Here is a 23907-nt window from a genome sequence, read left to right as displayed (position 1 = left end):
CCCGGTTTCCCTGTCAACCTTCAGCAGACCTGAAGCACAAGAGAGGCAGGTGGAGGAGCCAGGAGAAGCCGCAGCTCTGAGCTGCAGCAGGTCACTCAGTACGCTCCACCGCCCTGGCCACCGCCACTGCACGTGGGCTGGGGAGAGAGGGCTGGCTCGGAATCCTCGGAGAAGGTCAGTGAGGCTCCGGAGCGCTGTAGGGAGATGGTCTCCTGTGACGCCTAACTTTCCAGGACTGGAGTGTCTGACGGTAGTGCCCATCAGTCACCTGGGAAGTGGCAGTGTCCTGACCACAGTGGGCTTTTCTCCAGCTTAGCACTTCCAACCAGCGGGCTGTGCTGACAAGCCCCTTGAGAATAAAAAATGGTACAATCAGTGGTTTTTGTGAATGTGCGCAAGGCGGATTGTGAAACGGATTTGAAAAGAGTGAGGTGAGAGTGTGACAGCTGCTCCCGGGGCTTGAGCATAGCCCCCGTGGCCTCTGTAGTTTGTGCAGATGCTTCTGCATGGGTGCAGCCAAATTGTATTAGCACTTTGGATGATGAAAAGGACCTTAAGTATCTGCATGTCACCGTTCTTGAAATGTTTGCCGGGGAAAATGTACTTCTATTTTGCAAACAGCAAGTATAAGAAAGAGGAACAAATTAGGTTATTGCGCTCTAACAAATTTCACGAGCAGAGCCGTTGACAGGTGCACATTTCATGTAATGAACACGATCCGTGGTGTTGCCACTCACCTTAATGAGGAGAGAGAGGGGCGCCAAGCCCGCGCGTTCGGCTGCCCTCCCCGCCCAGCCCACACAGGGAGGAAGGCCCAGGGGTCCTGCCCTCTGCAAGCAGGGAGGACACCCCAAGGTCACACCGCATCCAGGCCCAGTGGACTTTCAGGGAGAAAGAATCTCTTTTTTTTTTTTCAACCTTTTCATACAGAAAACAAACAAACAAACACCATACAGAATAGGAAGAATGTGAATCACTACACACCTATCTCCCAGCTCCCAGGGCTGCAATGCCTGGCCCGTCTTCCTTGATTGCCACCCCAACCCTATTAGGTGCTTACAGCAAATCTGAGACACAGTGGGGATTCCTCCTGGACTGATGGGGACTTTGCGTAACCTTCATGCCAGTTGACACATCTCATAAAATTAATAATAATTTCTTAGTATCATCTAATGGCCAGTCTGTAATCTGATGCCCCCATTACTTCAAAAATATCTTTTTACAGTTGGTTGGTTCAAGTCTGGAAAGATCCACATCCCACATGTCGCATTCGATTTTTATATCTCTTAAGTCTCTTTTATTCTCTAACAGTTCTTTTTGTTTGGTTGGTTGGTTTTTATTTGTTTTTTGGCCTTCACTCTGTTGGTTTGTTAGGGGATGGGAACACTTGTCCTGTTGAGTCCCCTGGTCCTGGCTGGGCTCTTCGTATCCTTAGGAGGTCACCGTGCATGTCCCTCCCTGACTTTCCCCCCAGGGTAGTCAGATCTGTAGCAGCTCTGTCCTGTCAAAATACCATGAGGGCCCCTGGCCTAATTTGAAATTTTCCAGTAGCCACGTTAAAAAAGGTGAAATTAACATTAAGAAGATATTTTAGGCTGGGCACGGTGGCTCATGCCTGTAATCCCAGCACTTTGGGAGGCTGAGGCGGGCGCATGAGGTCAGGAGATCGAGACCATCCTGGCTAACACAGTGAAACCCCGTCTCTACTAAAAATACAAAAAATTAGGTGGGCGTGGTGGCGGATGCCTGTAGCCCCAGCTACTCGGGAGGCTGAGGCAGGAGAATGGCGTGAACCCGGGAGGCGGAGCTTGCAGTGGGCCAAGATTGAGCCACTGCACCCCAGCCTGGGCGACAGAGCAAGACTCCATCTCAAAAAAATAATAAATAAATAAAGCCACTGTGAACATTTATAAGCAAGTCTTTGTGTGGACATGTGTTTCATTTTTCTTGGATAAATACCTACAGAATGGTCAGGTTAAATGGTAGGTTCACATTTAATGTTTTAAGAAACTGCCAAGTTCTATTCCAATGTGGTTGAACCAATATATTTTCTCTAGCAGTGTATGGCAATTCCAGTTGCTTTCCATCCATGCTGCATCTGGTATTGTCAGTCTTTAAATTTTAGCCGTTCTAACAGGCATACAGGAGTATCCCATTGTGATTTCAATTTTCATTTCCCAGATGACTAATGATATGAGGCATCATTTCTTATGCCTGTTTGCCACCTGTAAATCTTTGATGAACTGTCAGTTCAGATATTTTGCACATTTTTAATTGGGTTCATTTTCTTATTGTTTTCTGAGGGTTCTTTTCATCAAATAGGTAATCTATAAATTTTCCACCCAATACCTGGCTGCCATTTTATTCTCAATGGTGTCCTTTGAAGAGCACAAGTTCTTAATTTCAATTAAGTCCACTTCGTCAATTTTTAAAATCATGTTTTGGTGTTTAAGGAATTTTTTTTTTTTTACCTAACTCCAATTTATAGATTTTCTCCTACATTTTCTTCTAGGAACTTTATAGTTGTAGGTTTTACTGTTGTTTCTGTAATTTTTTTTTTTTTTTTTTTGAGACGGAGTCTCGCTCTCTCACCCAGGCTGGAGTGCAGTGGCGCGATCTCGGCTCGCTGCAAGCTCCGCCTCCTGGGTTCACACCATTCTCCTGCCTCAGCCTCTCCGAGTAGCTGGGACTACAGGCGCCCGCCACCATGCCTGGCTAATTTTTTGTATTTTTAGTAGAGATGGGGTTTCACCGTGGTCTCGATCTCCTGACCTCGTGATCCACCCGCCTAGGCCTCCCAAAGTGCTGGGATTACAAGCGTGAGCCACCGCGCCCGGCCTGTTTCTGTAATTTTTTAAATTATTATTATTATTATTATTTTTGAGAGAGAGTCTAGCTCTGTCACCTAGGTTGGAGGGCAGTGGTGCGATCACAGCTCACTGCAGCCTTGCTCAAGCAATTCTCCTACTACAGCCCCCCAAGTAGCTGGGGCCACAGGCATGTACCACCGTGCCTGACTTCTTCTTCTTCTTCTTCTTCTTCTTATTTTTGAGACGGAGTCTCACTCTGTCGCCCAGGCTGGAGTGCAGTGGCGTGATCTCAGCTCACTGCAAGCTCCACTTCCCAGGTTCATGCCATTCTCCTGCTTCAGCCTCCCGAGTAGCTGGGACTACAGGCACCCACCACCATGCCTGGCTAATTTTTTGTATTTTTAGTAGAGATGGGGTTTCACCATGTTGGCCAGGCTGGTCTCAAACTTTTGACCTCAGGTGATCCACCTGCCTTGGCCTCCCAAAGTGCTGGGATTACAGGCAAGAGCTACCAGGCATGAGCCACCAGGCACGGCCGAAATAACCACCTTTCTCCACTGAATTGCATTTGCATCTTCTTTAAAATTCCTTTGACCATATATATTTGTGACTCTACTTCTAGTTGTATTCAGTTGATCTTTGCCAATCTTGATATCATTACTCTATTCTCTTGATTTTGTAGCTTTAAACAAGTCTTGAAGACAGTTAGCATAAGCACTTCAACTTTGTTCTACTTTTTCAAAATAGTTGTGGCTCTTCCAGTTCTTGGCATTTTGAAATAAATTTTAGAATCATCTTATCAATTTGTAAAGTCTATAGCTCCATTTGGGAAAATTGACATCTTAATAATACTGAGTTTTCTAACTCACAGACACTTACTTACGTGTTTAATTTCTCTCAGCCATATTTTGCAGTTTTCCATCTACAGCTCTTGTACATCTTTGCTCAGATTGAGCCTTGAGCATTTGATTTTTTATGTAGTGTAAACAGTATTTTTAAATTTCCATTTCCAACATTTTGTTGCTGATAGGTAGAAATACAATTGATGCTTACGTATTGATCTCATATCTTGGAATCTTGCTGGAATCACTTATTGATTATAGTGCTCTTGGTACAGATTCCGTAGCATTTCCTACATAGATGATCACATTATTTGTAGATAAAAACAGTTTTATTCCTTCCTTTTCAAATCTGGATGCCTTTTGTTTCTTTTTTTTTTTTTTTTTTTTCTTATTATACTAGACTGAACCTCCCGTACAATGTTGAATAGAAGTATTGAAAGTGGATTGCTGGGTGTTCGTGGACATAAAGATGGCAACAGTAGACACAGGGGCCTACTAGAGGGGAGGGAAAGAGGAAGACAAGGGTTGAAAAACTATTGGGTACTGTGCTTAGTACCTGGGGGACAGGATCATTCGTACCCCAAGCCTCAGCATCATGCCATATACCCATGTAACAAACCTGCACATGTACCCTCCGAATCTAAAATAAATGTTGAAATTATAAAAGAAAAAAAGAAAGTGGATCACCTTGCCTTTTCCTGATCTTAGGGAGAAAGTTTTCCAATTTTCACTGTTAAGTATGATGTAAGCTGCAGGTTTCTCACAGATGCCTTTTATCCAGTTGGGGAACTTCTCTTCTATTATTAGTTGGTTGAGAGTTTTTATTGGGAATGGATTTTGGATTTTGTCAGTGCTCTCTCGCATCTATGAGATGATTATGTGGTTTTTCCTTTAGTCTTTTAATATGATAAATTACAAAGGTTCTGTAACTGCCACCTCTGTTTAGTTCTAAAACATTTTCATCACCCCCAAGGAACATTTCATACTCATTAAGCAGTTACTCACTACTACCCATGACAACCAGCAGCCTGTGTTCTTTCTCTGGATATATACCTATTCTGGATATTTCATATAAATGGAATCCTGTGGCATGTGGCCTTTCATGTCAAGCGGCTTTCACATAACATGTTTCTGAGGTTCATTTATGTGGTGACATGTATCTGTACTTGATTCCTTTTTATGGCTGAATATATTCCATTGTATGTCTGTATCTCAGTTATTTATCCATGCATCTGTTGATGGACATGTGGGTTGTTTTCCCCTTTTGGCTAGTGAAGATAGTCCTGCTGTGAACACTCATGTATAAGTATTTGTTCGAGGATCTGTTTTCAGTTATTTGGGGCATGTAACTGGGAGTGGAATTGCTGGGTCATTTGGTAATGCCATAGTTGACTTTTTGAGGAACTGTCAAACTGTCCTTTCACATTCCCACCAGCAACACACAAGGTTTCCAGTTTCTCCACATCCTTGTCAACACTTATTACTTTCTGTTTTGTTGATTATGGCCATCCTAGCGGGCGTAAAGTGGTATTTGATTGTCTTGTGATTTGCATTTTCCTAATAATGTGGAATATCTTTTTATATTTTTCTTGGCCATTTGTATATCTCTTGGAAAAATGTCTATTCAAGTATTTTGCCTGCTTCTTAAAAAATTGGGTTATTTGTATTTTCTTTGTTAAGTTATAGGAGTTATTTATATGTTCAGAATACTAGACTCTTACAGATATATAAATTTGTGAATATCTTTCCATTTATTTAGATTTTCTTTAATTTCTCTTAAATAATATTTTATAGTTTTCAGTGTGCAAGTCTTTCTCCTTTTGGTTAAATTTTTCTCCCATTTTGTAGTTTGTCTTTTCAATTTCTTTGTAATGTCCTTTGATGCACACAGGTTTTTAATTTTGATGAAGACTAGTTTATCTGTTTTTTCTTTTGTTTCTTACACTTTTGGGGTTGCATCTAATAATCCATTGCCAAATCCATGTTTCTCCCCAGGTTTTCTCCTGAGAGTTTTATAGTTTTAGCTCATATATATAGGTCTCTGATCCATTTTGAATTAATAATTATATATGGTAAGAGGTAGGGGTCCAATTTGATTTTTTTGCATGTGGATGTCCGGTTGTCCCAGCACCATAGAGACTGTTTTTTTCCCTCATTGAATTAATGATGTTGGCTCCCTTTTCAAAAATCAACTGGCTAGTACCACACTGTTTTGATTATTGTAGCTTTGTAGTAAGTTTTGAAATCGGGAAGTGTGAGTCCTTCAACTTTGTTCTTTTTCAAGATTGTTTTGGCTATTTAGGGACCTTTGCAATTCCATATGTATTTTAAGATGGGTGGGTTTTTTGTTTTGTTTGTTTGTTTGAGACTGAGTCTTGCTCTGTCACCCAGGCTGGAGTGCAGTGGCATGATCTTGGCTCGCTGCAACCTCCACCTTCTGCCTCAGCCTCCCGAGTAGCTGGGATTACAGGCATGTGCCACCGCACACAGCTAGTTTTTGTATATTTAGTAGAGATGAGGTTTCACTATGTTGGCCAGGCTGGTCTTGAACTCCTAACCTCAACTGATCCAGCCCGCCTCGGCCTCCCAAAGTCCTGGGATTACAGGCATGAGCCACTGCGCCTGGCCAGGATGGGTATTTTGATTTCTGAACAAAAAAGGCTATTGGAATTTTGCTAGAGATTGCATTGAATCTGTAAATCACTTTGGCTAGTATTGCCATCTTTACCATATTAAATCTTAGAACCCATGAACACAAATGTATTTCCATTTATTTAGACTTTAATTTATCTTAAATAATATTTTATAGTTTTCAGTCTGCAGATCTTTCTCCTCTTGGTTAAATTTATTCCTAGGTATGTTATTCTTTTGGATGCTACTATAAATGTAGTTGTTTTCTTAATTCATTTTTCAGAGCATTAATAGATGATGTATAGAAATACAGCTAATATTTGTTTGTTGATCTTGTATCCTGCGACTTTGCTGAATTTGTTTTTTAGCTCTAATAGTTCCTTTGTGGATTCTGTAGGATTTTGTATATATGGGATCATGCCACCTGTGAATAGAGATCATTTTACTACTTCTTTTTAATTTCAAAGCCATTTACTTCTTTTTCTTGCCTAACTGCTCTAGTTAGAACATCTAGTACAATGTTGAATAGCAGTGGTAAAAGCGAGCATTCTTGTCTTTTTTTTTTTTTTTTTCTGTGGAGATAGGGCCTGGCACTGTCACCCAGGCTGGAATGCAGTGGTGTGATCTTGGCTCACTGCAACCTCGACCACCCAGGCTCAATCAGTCTGCCCATCTAGCCTCCCAAGTAGCTGGCACCACAGGTGTTTGCCACCATGCCTGGCTAATTTTTGTATTTTTTGGAGAGACTGGGTTATGCCATGTTGCCTAGGCTGGTCTTGAACTACTGGACTCAAGTTATCCGCCTGCCTTAGCCTCCCAAAGTGCTGTGTTTACAGGTATGAACCACCACGCTTGGCCTTGTCTTGTTCCTTATGAGAAGGTTTTTAACTCCAGTTTAAATTTCTTTAATAGATATAGTCATTCAGGTTATCTATTTTTTGTGAAATTTGGTAGTTTGTATCATTTGAATAATTTTTGCATGTCATCTAAATTTTCAACTGATTGGCATAAACTTGTCCATGATATTTTCTTATTATCCTTTTTATTTATTTATTTATTTTTTAAATTTATTTATTTAAGATGGAGTTTCGCTCTTGTCACCCATGCTGGAGTGCAATGGCACAATCTTGGCTCATTGCAACCTCCACCTCCCGGGTAAAGGCGATTCTCCTGCCTCAGCCTCCTGAGTAGCTGGGATTACAGGCACATGCCACCATGCCTGGCTAATTTTTATATTTTTAGTAGAGATGGGATTTCACCATGTTGGCCGGGCTGGTCTGAAACTCCTGACCTCAGGTGATCCGCCCACCTCAGCCTCCCAAAGTGCTGGGATTACAGGTGTGAACCACTGTACCTGGCCTCTTTTTTTTTTTTTTTTTAGACGGAGTCTCACTTTGTTGCCCAGGCTGGAGTGCAGTGGCTTGATCTTGGCTCACTGCAAGCTCCGCCTCCTGGGTTCACGCCATTCTTCTGCCTCAGCCTCCCGAGTAGCTGGGACTACAGGCGCCTGCCACCACGCCTGGCTAAATTTTTTGTATTTTTAGTAGAGACGGGGTTTCACTGTGTTACTAAGATGGTCTCCATCTCCTGACCTCGTGATCCACCCTCCTCAGCCTCCCAAAGTGCTGGGATTACAGGCATGAGCCACCACGCCCCGCCTGGCCTCCTTTTAATATCTTAAGAACTTTAGTAATATTGCCTGTCTCATTTATGATATTGATAATTTTTATATTCTCTTTTTTCCTGATTAGTCGGCCTAGAGGCTTATTAAATTTTTTTATCTTCTCAGAGAACCAGCTTTTAGTTTTATTGTTTTGCTCCATTGGTTTTCTTGTATACCCCATTGATCACTGCTCTGAATATTATAATTTCCTTTCTTCTGCTTACTTTGGGTTCCATTTGCTTTTCTTGTTTTCATTTCTTAAGGTGGAAGCTAAGGTCATATGACTTGAGATCTATCTTTTTTCGAATATAGTCATTTCACTACTATAAATTTTCCTGTAAGTACTGCTTTAGCTGTATCCCACATACTTTGATAGGTTGTGTTTGCATTTTTATTCAGATCAAAATACTTTTTAGCTCCCTTTATTATTTTTTCTTTCATCCATACATTATTTGGTAGTGTATTATTATTTAGTTTCCAAATATTTGGGGACTTTTCTTGTTAATGATATCTAATTTAATTCCTTTGTGGTCAAAGAACATATTTTCTATGACTTGAATCCATTTATTTTAATTTACTGAGACATGTTTTTGTGGTCCCAAATATGATCTATCTTATTAAATATACATTTAAAATGCATATAAGTTCCACTGTTGTTGTGTGAAGGGTTTTATAAACAGCAATCAGGTTATGTTGTTTGGTAACGTTTAAGTGTTCTGTATCCTTCATGATTTTCTGTCTACTTGTTTTATCCATTATTGAGAAACAGATGACAAAAATCTCAACTACAATTGTGGATTTGTTTATTCTTGCAGTTCTATCAGTTCTTGCTTCATGTATTCTGAAGCTCTGTTATTAGGTGAATACATGCTTAAGATGGTTATATCATCTTTATGGATGACCCTTTGTCATTATAGAATGGCCTTCTTTACTATCCTATTATTTGATCTGAAATCTATTCCTATAATAATATAGATAAAATAATTATAATATAGACATACCAGCTCTCTTTCCTTTTTTCATCCTTTCACTTTTAATCTATTTATGTCTCTGTATTTAAACTTGGGTTCTTGTGGTTCTTGCTTTCATATCCAATCTGAAAATCTCTGCCTTTTATGTTATTTTATTTATTTATTTAATTTTTTGAGATGGAGTCTTGCTCTGTCACTCAGGCTGGAGTGCAATGGCACAATCTTGGCTCACTGCATCCTCTGCCTCCTGAGTTCAAGCGATTCTTCTGCCTCAGCCTCCCAAGTAGCTGGGATTATAGGCACCCACCACCATGCCTTGCCAATATTTGTATTTTTTTTAGTAGAGACAGGGTTTCACCATGTTGGTCAGGCTGGTCTCGAGCTCCTGACCTCAGGTGATCCACCTGCCTCAGCCTCCCAACATGCTGGGATTACAGGCGTGAGCCACTGCATCCAGCCCAAATCTCTGCCTTTTAATTGGATTGTTTAGAACATGTACATTTAATGTGATTATATTGTTGGATTTAAATTAACCACCTTCTATTTATTTATTTATGTATATTTATTTATTTATTTCAAGATAGAGTCTCGCTCTGTTGCCCAGGCTGGAGTGCAGTGATGCGATCTCTGCTCACTGTAACCTTCATCTCCCGGATTCAAGTGATTCTTGTGCCTCAGCCTCCTGAGTAGCTGGGCATGCGTCACCACACCTGGCTAATTTTTGTATTTTTAGTAAAGATGGAGTTTTACTATGTTGACCAGGCTGGTCTTGAACTCCTGACCTTAAGAGATCTGCCAGCCTCAGCCTCCCAAAGTGCTGGGATTATAGGCATGAGCCACCACGCCCGGCCTGCTATTTATTTATGTGATCTGAAATCTATTCTGAAATCTATTTATTTATTGATTGATTGATTGATTGATTGATTGATTGAGATGGAGTTTTGCTCTTGTTTCCCAGGCTGGAGTGCAGTGGTGCCATCTTGGCTCACTGCAACCTCTACCTCCTGGTTCAAGCAATTCTCCTGCCTCAGTCTCTCGAGTAGTTGAATTACAGGCATGTACCACCACACCCGGCTAATTTTGTAATTTTAGTAGAGATGGAATTTCTCCATGTTGGTCAGGCTGGTCTTGTACTCTCGACCTCAGGTGATCCACCTGCCTCGGCCTCCTAAAGTGCTGGGATTACAGGTGTGAGCCACCGCACCTAGCCTTTATTTTTTGATGGTTTCATATGTATCTTTTTTTTTCTGACTTCTTTTGAATTGGGTTTTTTTATGTTTCTAGTTTATGTCCTTTGTTGATTTTTTAAGCTATATCCCTTTGCTATGTTATTTTAGTGCTTAATTTAGGTATCATTCATTGCATTACTTTTCTGTTGCTACCCAAAACATTAAAACAATCTTGGTAATGTAAAACACAAATTTATTATTTTAGAATTTTCATGAGTCAGGTGTTCAAGGAAAGCTTAGTTGGGTTCTCCCCTCAGGGTCTCACAAGTGTGGGGCTGGGGTCTTATCTATGTTTTAGTGTCTTCTTCCAAGCTCATGTGGCTGGTGGCAGAATTTATTTCCTTGCCGCTATAGAATGCATGGTGGCTTGCTTCTTCAAGACCATCTGGAGAGTCTCTGATGCAAGTATCTGACCTTTCTTTAAAAAGCTTATCTGTTTAGGTTACACTCATGCAGCATAATTTCCCTTTTGATGATCTCAAAGTCAACTGATTACAGGCTTTACTTAAACTTGCAAAACTCCCTTCATCTTTGCCAGATAATATCACCTAATCACAGGAGTGACATCCATCATATTCACAGTCCTGCCTATACCTAAGAGGAGAGGGGATTGTATGGGGTGTGTACACCAGGGAGTAGGAATCTGGGGCCATCTTAGAACTCTTCTGACCACCACAGCTTGATCCCAGTCTCCCTCCAGGTGATAGCAAGAGGTGAAGACAGCTGGACTTCCCGGGTCCAGTGGGGACTTGGAGAACTTTTCTGTGTCTAGCTAAAGGATTGTAAAAGCACCAATCAGCACTCTGTAAAAATGCACCAATCAGCACCCTGTGTCTAGCTAAAGGATTGTAAATGCACCAATCAGCACTCTGTAAAAATGCACCAATCAGCGCCTTGTGTCTAGCTAAAGGATTGTAAATGCACCAATCAGCGCCTTGTGTCTAGCTAAAGGATTGTAAATGCACCAATCAACAGTCTATAAAATGGACCAATCAGCACTCTGTAAAATGGACCATTTGGCACTCTGTAAAATGGACCAATCAGCAGGACATGGGCGGGGACAAATAAGGGAATAAAAGCTGGCCACCCCAGCCAGCAGCGGCAACCTGCTCGGGTTCTCTTCCAGCTGTGGAAGCTGTGTTCTTTAGGTCTTCATGATAACTCTTGCTGCTGCTCACTGCTTGGGTCTGCACCACCTTTAAGAGCTCTAACACTAACTGCGAAGGTCCGCGGCTTCATTTTTGAAGTCAGCCAGACCACGAACCCACCAGAAGGAAGAAACTCTGGACATACCTGAAGGAACAAACTCGAGACACACCACTTTTAACAGCTGTGTAACACCGTGAAGGTCCACAGCTTCATTCTTGAAGTCAGCAAGACCATGAACCAACCGAAGGAACTCCAGGCTCACTAGTGTGCTGTTGCATGTATAGCATGAAGACCTCCTGCCAGTGACTTTCACACTCCACTGTCAGCCTTGTGTTTGTATCACTTCCCTAGGGCTGCCTTAACAAAGTGTCACAAACTGGGGTGGCTTAAAACAACCGAAATGTATTCTCTCATTTGGAGTTCTGGAGTCCAGAAATCCAAAATCCAGGGGGTCACGGGACACATTCCCCCTGAACCCAATAGAAGCCTTCCCTGCCTCTTCCCAGCTTCTGGTGGCTTGTTAGAAATCTTTTGCATTCCTTGGCTTGAAGCCGCATCACTCCAGTCTCTGCCCTCATTGTCACATGGTGCTCTTCCTATGTGCCGGCGTCTTCTAAGGACACTAGTCATATTGGATTAGGAGTCCACGCCACCCCGCTCCTCTCCAGTATGGCCTCCTCTTAACTCATTACATTTGCAGTGACCCTATTTCCAAATATGGCCTCGTTTTGGAGATACTGGCGATGAGAACTTCAGTCATCTGTTTAGGAGAGACTCAGTCCAACCCACAACGATGCTATTGTCATACATCTCTTTTCCACATATCTATAAACCCCACACTACAGTAGTATTTTTGCCTTGAACACTCAAGTATGTTTTAAAGGCATTTCTATGAGAATTTTTTAAGTCTTTATGTTTACCTGGTAGCTGCCGTTTCCTGTGTCCCTGATCTCGGTGGGATTGCAGACCAGCAGGACTGGCACATCCTGGGGAGGCACTGCCTGACTGCCAGTGATAGGAGGGGCAGAGCCCCAGGCTAGTTGTCCGCAGCCACATGGGATTCCTGTTCATCTTCTTGCTCCTGCATTTAGGACAGGTACCCACCTGGGCATGACGCATTTCAAGTTTCGTGTGAACGATGATTGATAGTGCCCTGCATGGTGATCCCTCACATTTGTAGTTTTGTGTAAACAGTGATTGATAGTGCTGTATGCGGTGATCCCTCTTGGTGTTTCTTTGCAATTGAAATTAAAGGGTTAGTGGGCGAAGAGGGACATGGGTGGACTTTTCAGGGTCTGGAAATGTTCTGCTTCTGAATCTGGGTGCTGGTGGCCTGGTTCACTTGGGAGATCTCATCTAGCTGCTTCAAGCATGTGTGCTTTTCAGGATGTAGGTTATACTCCAGTAAAAAGGTAAACAACACAACCACAGCCATGCTTGCTGAGAAGAGAGGCTGGAGGCACCAGGGCCCCTGCTTGTGGCAATGGGTTCGGCCGTTCCTTGGGCAGGAGCCAGGCCCTGGGGTGCTCCCACCGATGGCCAGTCTGGGGCAGCAGCTTTGCTCCTGGCACCTCTGGGCAGGGACCTGGGACTCAGGAGCAATGACATCTCTGAAAGGACTCTGCAAACTGTGAAGTGAGGTACACATGTCAGACTGCAAACTGTAAAGTACTGTGCACATGTCAGTCTGACTGCAAACTAAAGCATGGTGCACCAGCCAGTTTGTCTTCTGACTGCTTTGGGTCATGGAGCTCATCTGAAACAGCAGCAGTGGTGGCACTGGCTTTAGGAAAGAGGCGGCTTTGTGGCTGTCATAAATCTGAAAGCAGCGGCCAGGCCCCCTTCCCACCAGCCTGCGTGTGGACAGCTGACTTGGAGTCAATCAGACCTGCTCTTTGTCGAACTCAAGCGTGCCCTAAATGCTTCTACTTGTTATTACCTCCGCAGACTGAGAGTGGCTGGAGAGAGAGGCAGCTGTGCCCGCTGCCTTTTTGTGTAATTGGCTGCTGGCTTTCCCCCCAGAGCTGCTGGTGGATGTGCTACAGGCAGTGTGAGCAGGCCACCGCCTCCTAGGGCTTGGGGTGGCCCTGGCCTGCCCCCACCTAGCCAGCAGCTCCATCACTGCACTCCACCTTCTCTCCGCCCACTCGCCTGATCCTTCCTTTCCTTTGTACTTTTCTTTCTGTTGGTAAAAGTAATAAAAACTCGTTGACGGACATAAAGCCAGGAATGTAGAGAGGGTAAAGGAGGAAACTGACACCTCTCACTCCCCCAGTTCCAGATCATGAGTCTGCTATCATTTAATGTACACGACTTATCTCTGGGTACACGGAGATGTACGTTTTTCTTTTGCAAAGATCCATTCATCCGAAGCATAGTGTGCATTGTTTGGCTTCTCTCCTGCAGCAGCTCAGAGCTTCTTCCTCAGGGTTCCTTTCAGTATTCCTTGAATGGAGAGACCACAGTTTGCAAACCCGACGCCCTGTGGTGGGACGAGTCTCCTTCCCAGCCTCTCGGCAGCATGGGAGCCTCCTCACCCTGGCAGGTGCTGTATTGATCACTGCTTTCTTGCTGGGTTAGCTCCTTAGGGTAATTGCTGGGTCTGAGGTCAAAGGTGTTGGTGCAGGCTGGTGCAGGCTGGCGCAGGCTGGCTTCTGCCTTCACGCCCCTGTCCTGGGTTCGTCTGCTCAGCACACCTTGGGTTCCCTGGGCTGCTCTGCTCCCTGTGCACCCCTGGCCCACCCATCGGCCCTTCTCTCCTCAAATGCTGCCCTCTGGGCTTCCAAGCCCCCTCCTGTCCCTGGGCTTCCTGCTGCTCTTACCTCCCACCACCCTCTACTCCCTTCTCCCCTGCAGCCTCCCTCATCTCAGGCAAGTCACCCAGGTGGGTCACGCACAAACCCCAGGGGCTGAGTGCTCCATTTGTGTCAGTAGTCCCCTCTCCTCCATCCAAACATCAGCACGGCCCACGCACGCCACCCTCCCAATCTGCGCAGAACGCAGCCACTGGGCTGCAAGCCCCTGATTCCAGCTCGATCCAGACCCACGACTCTCCCTCCAGCCCCAGCCCGTTCTTCACTCAGCAGGCAGAGACGCTCCAAGGCTATCCCATTGTCCTAAACCCACCTCCTCCCGGCCCCAGGCCCCATGGCCCGGGGCCTCCCTCATCCTGCTTCAGCCCTCAGACCTTGCTGTCCTTGGCTTGCTCCCCCCTCTGGGCCTTGGCACCTGCGCTCCCCTCAGAACATTCTCCAGTCCCTCCTGCTGTTGAGTTTTAGACCAGCTGTCCCCTCCACATATCAGCCTGGGCACATTAGGGCCATTTTACAGATAAGGCTCTGAGGAAAGTGAAGCCCCAGGGTCTCACGGCCAATAAGGACCCCGCCCACATCTGCGCTCTGCTCCACCGCGTGGAAAGCCGGTGATGAAAGCCAGCAGCAGCTGGTGATGGTGCACTTCAGAGCCGGGGTGTTAGGTTCTTTCTGTTGCAAGTGCAGAAACCCACCTCAGACTTAAGGACTCAGAAAATGCATTTGCTTCCGTAAATAAAAAGCCCTGGGATAGCCAGGTGCGGTGGCTCACGCCTATAATCCCAGCACTTTGGGAGGCTGAGGCAGGCAGATCACGAGGTCAGATCGAGACCATCCTGGCTAACAGTGAAACCCCCATCTCTACTAAAAATACAAAAAAAAAAAAAAAAAATAGCCAGGCTTGGTAGCAGGCGCCTGTAGTCCCAGCTACTCAGGAGGCTGAGGCAGGAGAATCACTTGAACCCGGGAGGTGGAGGTTGCGGTGAGCTGAGATCATGCCACTGCACTCCAGCCTAGGCAACAGAGTGAGACTCCACCTCAAAAAGAAAAAAAAAAAAAAGCCCAAAGTGGGCTTCAGGCATGGCTGGATGTGGGACATGGTCTGGGTCTCTGTGACTCTTGGCTCTGCTTCCTCCATGTGGGCTCCTTGCACAAGAAAGGCGCCACCAGCTCCACACTTACTTCCTGTCCTTACCTTGCCCTCAGCAGAGAGAGAGGCTCTGCTCAGACAGTTCAAATAAATGTCCCAAGAACTGAGTCTGGTGGCCCACCCCGGTGACATGCCTGCCCGTGGATTTTTCCCAGAGGCCAGGGAGATGAAAGGCACTGAGTGGCTGGGCCTGGATCCATGCCATCCCAACTGTCACAGACCAACGCAACTCCTTCCCCAAGTGGCACCAGGGCCATGTCCTCCTACCACGGGCAGGAGGGGAAGGACAAATGGGCTCTGTTATCAGAGGGAAGAACAGATGCTGGCCAGGCAGAAGCCGCAGAGGCCACGGCCTTGGACAGCTGCAGCAGGGCTGAGCCTTGGCGGGGGTCCCGGAAGCAAGCCCAGGCTCTGCCCTGCCCGTGGACTGCCGTGGCCCAGCCGGGCAGATTGCGCAGGCACTCACCGAAGAGCTTTTGCTGGGGCTGCTGGGACTAAGGAAAGTTAAAAATGGAGCCTGTGAACAGCCCGCATCTTTGGGGAAGCTGCTGGGTGAGCCGGGTGAGCCAGGCAGGCCGGCCCCTTCACTGGGTGGGGGGGGGGGGCCGGAAAGGGAAAGCAGCCGCTGGCTTTGGGGCTGAGGGGCTGATGTGCACATGGTTTGAATGCATCCTCTACTGGGCTGGATGTTTCTGGAAGTAGCCCAGCCAGCCCTCCATCCCACTGCCCCTCATCCAGCCCCTCCGTCAGGCTCTGAGAGTCTCACCTCTCACCCTGGTCCTCCTCCATGCTGGCAAAAGTTGCCGTCCCTTGGAAACCCCTCTTGTCTGCAGCCCTCTCCTCTGGGAGGTTGACCAAGGTGGGGCAGGAGTTGGAGGCCAGGCCCAGGGGCCCTGTCTTGGGTTATGCAGAAGCCAGGGGGAGACATGGGCAGGACTGTCCACTGCCTAGCGCTGACAGCTGGCACCACACAGCAGTCATGCTTTCATCGCCTCTGCTGTGGCTGAATCTTTTCTAGAAAAAAGTATTAGCCTTGGGGCTGGGCGCGGTGGCTCACGCCTGTAATCCCAGCACTTTGGGAGGCCAACGTGGGCGGATCACGAGGTCAGGAGATCGAGACCATCCTGGCTAACACGGTGAAACCCCGTCTCTACTAAATATACAAAAAATTAGCCGGGCGTGGTGGCGGGTGCCTGTAGTCCCAGCTACTCGGGAGGCTGAGGCAGGAGAATGGCGTGAACCCGGGAGGCGGAGGCTGCAGTGAGCCGAGATCACGCCACTGCACTCCAGCCTGGGTGACAGAGCGAGACTCTATCTACAAAAAAAAAAAAAAAAAAAAAAGTATTAGCCCTGGAAAGCCAAGGCCCTCTGTCACCTGAGTGGCACAGCTGGGCCCGCACAGGCAGCCTTTCCCCTCTGCCTGGTCCTGGCAGGGGCAGGAGGGTGTGATGGATGGCACGGGGCCTGCCTCATGCAGAGTCCAGAGCAGCAGAGACTTGGCCAGAAGTCGTTATTCTGATGACTGGATTGACGGGCTCAGGTGAGGCTGAGTCTTTGCAAGATTAAAACAGGCACTCAGTGTGGCTGGGTCAAGTGCCCTCCCGGGGCCGCTCTGCCTGCCAGAAGCCTGCAGGAGCCGGGAGGCCTGGGGCTGGGGCCTCTGCCTCCAGGGCCCACCTGCTCTCTGGGAGGCATGGCCACCAGGGCCCAGGCCAAGGGACTTTTGTGTAAGAGACCCCAAACCGGGAGGTCCTGAAGTCCACCCTACCCAACAGCCATGTGTCCTTGTCTCCTTGTGGCCAGCGATGTGGCCTCTTTGGGTTGGGCTGATGATTGAACACAGTAATGCAGCACTGTCACTGTCTCCAGCCATTATTACGTGTTTCTTTTAATACCTTTTTTTTTCCTTTGAGACGGAGTCTCGCTCTGTCGCCCAGGCTGGAGTGCAGTGGCACGATCTTGGTTCACTGCAAGCTCTGCCTCCCGGGTTCACGCCATTCTCCTGCCTCAGCCTCACGAGTAGCCGGGACTACAGGTGCCTGCCACCACGCCTGGCTAATTTTTTGTATATTTAGCAGAGACGAGGTTTCACCGTGTTAGCCAGGATGGTCTCGATCTCCTGACCTCGTGATCCGCCCGCCTCGGCCTCCCAAAGTACTGGGATTACAGGCATGAGCCACCGTTCCCGGCCTTTAACACATTTTTAAAGGCATGTCACTAGAGCATTAGAATTCATAGATATTCTTGGCGGGAAGAAGTGGTCGTTTTAAACTGTGGATTGATGTGGGGGACATGAGTATGTGAACAACATGGGGACTGCTCAGGCTTGGGAAATGTCCTGAGTGTGGCCCTGAAGTGGCTCCTTCAACAAGCACCGAAATGCAGGTTCATGGCCTGAAGGTCCCGAGCCCAAGGCTGGGCTCTTAGCAGGACTCAGGGGGCTGCACATGGCAGGTGTGCCCAAGAAGCCCCAAATCTGAGTCTCCTTCTCTGCTTGAAGGAGCTGGCCAGGATGAGTCTGGAGACCAGCAGGCTGCTCAGGAGCTGGGGCGAGGCCCGGGCATCTGCATTTTCCAGAAGCTCCTCTGGCATCTGGGGGCCTCTGAGCACCCTGAGAGGAGGCACAGGTGTCCAGTGCCTGCCCCTGCCCAGAAAGGCCTTTCCCCAGTGCTGGGGGGCTCCAACCCCAGAGGCTAGGCTTCTGCAAAGTTGCCCATAGCCAAGTGACCTCTTACACAGGACTTGGGTTCTCACACCATCTGCTCATCGTCTGGAATGTCTTCCAGGATGGTGGCTGGGTCCCTGGTGTGGAGCCCTGGGCAGCAGGTGCTGGCCGCTGGGCCCTTGCCCCACCTGAGCTGCCAGGGTCCCTCTGTGTGAAGACCCTCTCAAGTATGAAGCAGAGTCCCTGTGTCTGGCAACGCTAAACCCACTCTCAGAAGATGATAAACCCACTATCGCTTCAAGTCTACAAGAGGGGTGGGGCAGTCTTGTGACCTCATGTTCTAGCTGAGTGACATAGCACAGGTCAGTCCCTCTCTCTGAGCCTCGGTTTCCCTTTCTGGGAAAAGCAGATCAGAGAACTGTTGTGCAGCGAAGTCAAGTGGGAACCCGTCATGGTCGTGTGTGTGATCTGTGCACGTGCTGTCCGGGTGCTGGCTGTGGACCACGGCCCGGGGAGGGGACTGCACCCAGGATTCCATGTGGAGCCACTGGGCTGGGGGTTCAGATGCACCCCACACACACACGCACGCACACACACACGCATGCACACGCATGCACACACACACGTTCACACACGTGCGCACGCACACAGACACGCGTGCACACACGCACGCGCGCACACACACAGACGCACACACACGCATCTCCCCTGCTTTTCTAACAAGGGCCTTTTCTCTGCCTGCTCGAAGTTTCTGAGGGAAGCCAGAGAAAACAGTATGTTTCTTTGTTTTATCATAAACTGATGACTTCATCTTCCCTCGTTCTTCCCAGAAAAGACGATGACGAATTTGTTAAAGTTTAGCTGTGAGAGCCTCCTCTTATAGCAAGAATGAGAAGTATTTAAATGGCTCCTTGCTTTTTGGAGTTATTTTCAGATGAACAGTCTGCCCGAAGTCACTCAGGCTTCATCAAGCCCACACCACGGCCCAGGCTCCACGCTGGGCACTGAGTGTTTCTCTGGCGCCCACTGTCTCCAGGCGGAAGGAGCCCCCGAGAGCAGCGGCGGGGAGGACCACACCTCCCCAACTGTCTGAGACCATCCCCATGTCCGGGCCCCCCCACCCCCGAGCCTCCATGCCATGGATCACAATTGCACAGGTTTTTTTGTTGTTTTTTTTTTTGGTGGCCGTGTCTCACTCTGTTGCCCAGGCTGGAGTGCAGTGCACAATCTCAGCTCATTGCAAACTTCGCCTCCCGGGCTCAAGCGATTCTCCTGCCTCAGCCTCCCTAGCAGCTGGGATTACAGGCGCCCGTCACCACCCCCAGCTAATTTCTGTATTTTTAGTAGAGACGGGGTTTCACCATGTTGGCCAGGCTGGTCTCAAACTCCTGGCCTCGTGATCTGCCCACCTTGGCCTCCCAAAGTGCTGGGACTACAGGCGTGAGCCACCGCACCCGGCCAACTGCACCAGTTTTAACTCATTCCCCCAAATTTGAAATTTAGGGGAGAAATGAAATTCTTTTCTCTTCCAATTCTTACTTCTCTGTCATTTAAGATTTTCCAGACCTTGACAGACACATCTCCAGCTAGCAGGAAATGGCCCCAGGGAGTGATGTCCACGCAGCTGCTTCTGGCTAGACAGCTGTAGTCAGTGTGGGATCTGCCTTCCCCACCTCAGGGGCCCCTTCATGCCCTACACCCTGGCCAGCCGCAGAGGCTTTGGTCTGGAGACCGGGTGGCAGGCTTAGGTGGGGCAGGGGAGCAGGTGACAGAGACAGTGAGGTGGTGGCATCCCCAGGTCGAGGGGCAGCCCTTGGCTCTGGCCAATAAACAGTACCAGGCAGGAATGCAGGCCCTGTGTAGCCGGCTCTTCTGAGTTTTTGCAGGAAAGCAGACGCACTGATTCTCCTGAAAGCCCCCAGTGTGTAAATAAGGCCGGTAAATTCGCAGTCTAAAAGGGCATTATGCAACCCATGCAGGACACCCGGGTGGCTTGTCAACTGCAGGTGACTTAACTGGAGCAGGCAGGAGAGCCAGGCAGGGTGCTGCTGCAGGTACTGCCAGGGGACAGAAGGGCCCTGAGGGCTGTGCTCAGCTGCCAGGGTCCGGTTGGGGCAGAGGAAAGGAAGATGCATTGACCCTCAGGGCCTCGGCTGGCAGACTGGCAGGAAAGGGCAACCCAGAAGAGGGTAGAGCATGGGCAAGGGCATGGGGGGGGCACAGGGAGAGGCACAGGAGGGTAGAGCGTGGGCAAGGGCATGGAGGCGGGGGCACAGGGAGAGGCACAGGAGGGTAGAGCATGGACAAAGGCAGGGAGCACAGGGAGAGGCACAGGGAGGTGAGGAGCACAGGGAGGTAGAGGACAAGGGAGGTGAGAAGCGCAGGGTTGCAGGGAGTACAGGAGGCAGGGGGCACAGAGATGAGGAGCACAGAGGAGCCCAGGGAAGTGGGGAGCAGGTGGCAGAGGTGGCCCGGCCTCCCCTCTTGGGGAGCTGGGCGTGAGAGAAGGGCTGGGAGCCCGAAGCTGTGGGGTGGAGCCTCAGGCAGAGATTCTGGAGAAAGGGCAGTGCGGACCTGGCTCTTTGCCAGCTGGGGCTGGAAGGCCCAGGCAGACACCCAGGGCTAGGCTCTATGGGAGGGCCTGAGAGAAGCGGCGGACAGGCAGCATCTAGAGCGGAATGTGCCACAGATTCAGTGTCAGGCTGCTGTGCCCCTGTCCCTCTGCCCCTCAGCCCTCGTTTCCTTGGCTGCCTCATGACCCCTGGACCCTGGTCACCCGCAGGAGCGAGGCCAGGGGAACATACGCAGCAGTAGACAGCTGGGCATCCCAGGCCAGGTGGCTGTTCCTGCCTAGGAGGAGGCAGGGGAGCCTTCCTGGAGGTGGCATCTAAGGGCTGGGGGAGCAGGTGGGAGGGACCACCAGCCATCTGGGCATGCCGGGGCCCTGAGCCCTCAGGCAGGCTTGGAACACCCAGTGGCTGCTGTTGCCCACTGTGCTCTCATCACAGGGAAGGTGGCCCTGCCCGTCCTTCCTGGCCTACCTTTAGGTGAATTGGACAGGGTGGATGGGCAGGGCAGGACACACAGATCTGTTTATAGCAATTGAGACTTTTTAAACACTATTTTTATTTCTATGAATGTAAGGGTAGAAGTGCAGATTCCTTGAGTGTGTGGGCCTTCAGTGCACCCACTGACCCCGCCCCTAACCCAGTAGGCCCACCTATAGCATGTGTCTCATGAGCCCACTTTACAGATGTGGAAGCTGAGGCTCCGAAAGCTGAGGGGCCCGCCCCATAGCCAGGCAGCGGAGAAGACCCCGGTGGGCCCACACCCTGGATGCCCAGCAGGTCCCGGCCCTCACAGGCTTACCTCCCAAGACCACTCTTTGAATTGACTCCCACAAGCCGCAGGAAGAAAACAAAGCATTTATTTTTGCTATGCATTCGCTGTTCTCCAGAGTGCCAAAGAGGTGTTTGTCAGGAGGTGTGGGTGACGCACGCCATCACTTCGAGACGGAATTGGCTATTTTTGCCCTAGACTCTGGCAACCCTGCAGGGTGCCCGTCGCAGCGGTGCAGATGCTCAGGCAGCGCAGGCTGACCTGTGTGGGAACAGGGCCTGGGACCCAGGGGCTGAGTGTGAGTGCTGTGGAGACCTGCCCTGGAACAGACAGTCCACACGTGTGACAGTTATTTCAGCACGTCCCTCGGCCTCGGAGGCGGGCTCTGAGGGTGCTGGGGTGCTTGTCACTGCGGGGTCTCCCGTCTTCTCATGGGCGGGTTGGATTCCCTGGGCTGTAGGAGGAGGTCCTTGTTAATGTCCCTTTCCCATCAGTCTTCAGGTCTGAACACAAGGCTGCTGCTGAGGCCTCTGGGGTCAGCAGTTTAGGACCTGCCCTCCCCTCCCCCAAAACAGGTCACACTTTTTCCAGATCCTCCCAAGCAGAAAGTCCCGGGCTCCTGCAGCTCAGAAGCCTCAGACCTTAAGCTCCTGAGAATGGTTTTCCTCCCTGTGCTGCCCTGGCTCCTTCCTCCCTGAAGATGTGAAGCCCATGGGGGTCCCACTCCTGTGCTGGGGGAAGGCCACAGGATGCCTGGATGGGGGTGCCTGGCTGCATCTCACACTGTGGTCCCTGAGTCCTGGAACTCTGGCCGCATCTTCTGACCTGGGCCATCCGCATGTTCTCTGGGATTCAGGGCCTCCAGTTTGGAGCAGCAGCGCTGACAGCCCCTCCTCCCCACTCTCCAGGCAGGGAGAGGCCCCCAGGCAAGGTGGGAACAGGGGACAGGGGGCAGGGAGCCCTGCCCGCAGGCAGACCCACACCTGCCACCACGTTCCGACTTTGGCCCTGAAGACAAGCGGAGCAGGACTGGGGTGTGCCACAATGCACCTGTGAAGCCCTTTTGGCTGTTGGGCTCCGAGGCAGGTGGCCAGGCAGGCAGGCCCGGGAGGGAGAGGTCTGGTGGCCCCATGCAGGACCGGTGTAAAGGGGGAGCACCGCTGGGGGGCCAGGTGTGGCTCGTGACTGCCACAGGGACCTCCGGAAGGTTCAATGAAAGAGGAAACCAGATGGTGACTTTGGCAGGTCTCAGGAGGGCAGTGAGCCTGGCCAGGGTGGGGGCTCCGCGGGGCAGGCGAGGACCAGGCAGCAGCTGCACAGCGCAGGGGCTGGAAGGACAGTGCCCCTCGGCTGGGGCGTGGGGAGTTGAATGAGACGCTACAACTTGCGTCCCTGGCCCTGCTGGCTTCACGCATCTCAGAGCAAGTGGGATTTTTCACACACAGCCCGATATTCTTTCTCGTGGTAAATAGGACGCTTGTTTTCTCCCTCACAGAATAGGCCCGCGCCCCTCCTTGCAGCTGCCTCCTGGCTGGCGGCCCTACGGGAGCAGCTGGGTCACTGCTGTCAGCCTCAGCCCCGGCCAGGGCCTCCTGAACTCTCGGCCCCTCCCCTGCTGCCCGGCTTGGTCCCCTCCCGCATCCCAGGGGCCATCATTCACTCGCTCACTCATCCACTCGGCCAGGAGGCTTTTGCTGAAACCTGCTCTAGTGCTGGGGTGCAGCCGTGAGCAGGAACAGGCAACGTGGTGCCACAGTGGAGCTCCCAGTCCCTGGGGAGACACGTGGATTTGGATTTGGAGAAAAGCCATGAGGAAAATGAAACGGGGTCCAGGGTGGAGAGGGGCTGGGCAGTGGTCACGGAAGGTCTCCGAGGGAGGGGCAGGCAGAAGCCCTGCGGAGGCCTGGAGCAGGGAGCCCGGGGGAGGACAGCAAGCATGGAGCCCCAGGGCGGGAAGGCAGCCTGCACAGGTGCACAAGCGGAGGGCGAGGGGAGAACTGGGGCTGGGCCAGAGAGGCGGGCTTGGAGCCCCGTGGGGTCGGGGGGGCAAGTGCTGGGGGGTGCACATGGGGCTAGGAGAAGGGCCAGGGCGGGTTGTGTGATGTAACCAGTGAGGGTGCAGACCAAGTCCCCATGCTGTGCAGGGCACACAGGCTCACAGGCTCACAGCCTCTCCGTGCTCGTGATCCTTGTGCACAGGGGAAACTGAGGCTCGGGAGGAGCCTGCCCCCCACCCCCGCCTCCACTGCTCACGTCCCCCAGCCCCCTCTCCCAGCTCACCTGCCCTCTCCAGTCCTTCCCCTCTGGCCCTGATGCTCAGAGGACCTTTCCTTCACTTCACTCACTTCCTGTAGTGGCTGCCTCCAAAACACATGGGCCCCTGCCCCCAACCGCTGCGTTTTTGAACGCTGCTTCCAGGAGCAGACACTGGAGCCCCCTTCAAAGGGGCCAGAGGATTCGTTCCAAACAGAGGGAACCGTGAAGGCCCTTACTCGGAGGCCAGGTGGGAGTGTGGATGGCCTGTTCGGGGCGCAGCCAGCAGGGAGTGAGATCTGTTCTAGTCTTGCTTACTTTGTTTCATAAAATCAGCTCGTTTGTTAAAATAAATATATTTTGTAATGAAATATTACATTCCTACCTAAATCATC

At 49.7% G+C, this 23907-nt stretch overlaps 1 protein-coding gene across 4 annotated transcripts in view; it reads left to right on the top strand.

Moving 5' to 3' along the window:
- Positions 1-23907, top strand: part of RASGEF1C (RasGEF domain family member 1C) — a 108767-nt gene that overhangs the window by 14380 nt on the left and 70480 nt on the right. Inside the window, exon 1 of one of the 4 annotated variants that reach the window (XM_058440231.1) lies at positions 145-174. The exons of the other annotated variants lie outside the window; for them this stretch is intronic. The gene's annotated coding sequence lies outside the window, so the exon portion shown is untranslated. Of the gene's footprint in view, positions 1-144; positions 175-23907 lie in introns of those variants that run through there. 4 annotated transcript variants of the gene reach the window in all.

The sequence above is a fragment of the Hylobates moloch genome, unplaced genomic scaffold, assembly GCF_009828535.3.
Source record: "Hylobates moloch isolate HMO894 unplaced genomic scaffold, HMol_V3 SCAFFOLD_6, whole genome shotgun sequence".
In the NCBI taxonomy this organism is placed as follows: Eukaryota; Metazoa; Chordata; class Mammalia; order Primates; family Hylobatidae; genus Hylobates; species Hylobates moloch.
This window is presented reverse-complemented; position numbering and strand designations above follow the sequence as displayed.